Source organism: Octopus bimaculoides, chromosome 29 (assembly GCF_001194135.2).
Source record: "Octopus bimaculoides isolate UCB-OBI-ISO-001 chromosome 29, ASM119413v2, whole genome shotgun sequence".
Classification (NCBI taxonomy): Eukaryota; Metazoa; Mollusca; class Cephalopoda; order Octopoda; family Octopodidae; genus Octopus; species Octopus bimaculoides.
In genome coordinates, this window is record NC_069009.1 from 8,688,394 (window position 1) to 8,690,789 (window position 2,396).

General features: G+C 41.7%; 1 protein-coding gene across 1 annotated transcript in view; it reads left to right on the forward strand.

Annotated features, from left to right (window-relative positions):
- LOC106868303 (toll-like receptor 2 type-2) overlaps positions 1 to 2,396 on the forward strand; it is a 41,971-nt gene that overhangs the window by 15,692 nt on the left and 23,883 nt on the right. The window lies entirely within an intron of this gene.

The following is a 2,396-nucleotide window of genomic DNA, read 5'->3' on the forward strand; positions in this document are numbered from 1 at the left end:
TGTGTGTGTGTGTGTGTGTATGAGCACAGGATGTCACGAAATGTTCCCACTATTCTATCCTATTACTCTGTCACTCTCTCTCTCCCTCACTTCTCCCATGCTCATGTGGTTCCTACGTGATCATCGGCCATCTTTCTTTCTTCTCCTAACTTGTGTTTCTTTCTTTCTCTCTGTTGTAGCCGGAACAAGGAAGATATGTTCTTGTCTGTCTCCTGTCCTAGCTTGAAATGAAATGGAATAATTAAAAAAAAATATATATATATATGTAATAAGACTGTGTGAAGCAAAAAATGTCAAAAGGGGAGGTGTTGTGGGGGACACCCCGAGTGAGAGAAATGGGCTGTTCCATCACAAGCAAATAGTGGACAGACAGCGAGGTACACCCCACAACATAGATTAGTAGTTAGTGACTTCAGGATCAGGGCTAAATGGATGCTTAGAAGATGACCAGCATGGAGAAGAAGGGTCAGGAAGCTTAAGGATCCTGTGAATGGACAGAGATTTAGAGATGTATTACTCAAAGCTTTTGATGAAATAGAAGAGGATATAGCATCACATGACGACTAGAAGACAACTGGAGGTTCCTACAGGACAACCTGTTGAGGGCCACTGACCAGATCTGTGGATGGTGCAAAGTCCCTTCTTGATCCAAGGTAACATGGTGGTGGAACAATGTAGCTGACAGGGCCATTATGGAAAAGAAACAGGCATGGAAAGACTGGAAGAGCAGTGGTAGCAGGGAATTGTATCAGATTGCCAGAAGAGAAGCTAGGAGACAGGCTTATTTAGCCAAAGGGGAGACAGGTTTATTTAGCCAGAGGGGAAGCAGATAAGAAAAAATTTGCCAATGTTCTACATAATGAGGACCAACAACTTGAAGTGTTTTGTGTTGCAAGACAGTGTGTGAGAGAGAATTGTGATGTCTTAGGAGAGAAATGTGTCTGCATGCATGAGGGTTCACTTGCATTTAATGAGGCTGCAAAGAGAGAGACTTGGAGACGCACTATGAAAGGTTGGAAATGAAAAGAAGGAACAGGAGAAAGAGAGTCTGCCAAATGTCAACCCAACAGAGAGACCAGCTATCTGAATTGACAGTACCTTGGTAGATAAACCAATTAAGGGTATGAAGACAGACAACGCCCCCGGCCCATCAGGAATCACTGCAGAGATGCTCAAAATATCTGGCAGTATAGGCTATAGTCTAGTCACTCATATAGTTAACCAGGTGATACATGAAGGAGTCATACCCAATGACTGGTGTAGCAGCACCATAGTCAACTGCTACAAAGGTAAAGGTGACGCCCTAGACACAAACAATTACAGAGGTATCAAGTTGTTGGATCAGGTAATGAAAGTCATGAATAGGGTCATAGCTCAACTAATTAGGGAGAGAATTAGATGTTGGGATGAGATGCAGAGAAAAGTGCCACTGATGTTATATTTCTGGTAAGACAGCTGCAAGAGAAATACCTAGCCAAAGATAAACCTTTGTACCTGGCTTTCGTTGACATGGAGAAAGCCTTTGACAGGGTCCGCTGATCCTTTATCTGGTGGTCAGTGCAGGAACTAAGGATAGTTGAATGATTAGTGAGAGCTGTGCAAGCCATGTACAGGGATGTTCGTTTAGTGGAAGGTGCTTGTAAAGACCTGAATATGACATACATAGGAGAAACATCTAGGAGCATTGCGGAATGATTAAACAAACATTTGAGACAATATGACGACAAAAAACAGTCCTCCATACTCTACCAACATGCCAAAGACCAGCATGGAGGCAACTTGGGTCAACTTGACATCCGCATCTTATCCAAGCACCCAAAAGACCCAACTCTAAGACAAATAAATGAAACTTCCCCAATACTAAATAGGAAATATACATAGATATCATACCCCCATACCCACATTTTACACAGGTAAAGTAGAACAGTTGATGGGATTTTATGCAGATAGATGTATGTATGTCTGTGTGTGTGGGTGTATGTGTGTGTGTGTGTACATGCACATGTATGTATATGTAAATAAACAGGTCTACATACAGATGGGTAGGTACATAGGGTATATGAACAGACAACCACATACGCAAATAGAGACTGAAACACATGACCACATATACACACACACTTTACTTCACACAAAGACACATGTCCACACATATGGAGATGTGCACCCATACATACAAACATTGTACATAGCAAAACACACACACACACACACACACTCAGACATGCACACACAAGGAGACAGAGGTACATACATACATATACACACATGCACACACATACATAAAAAACACACAAACACAGGAATATGCAGAATACATACATACATACATGCAAACGCACACACATACATATGTGCATACACACACATATATACATATGCACACACACAGACAT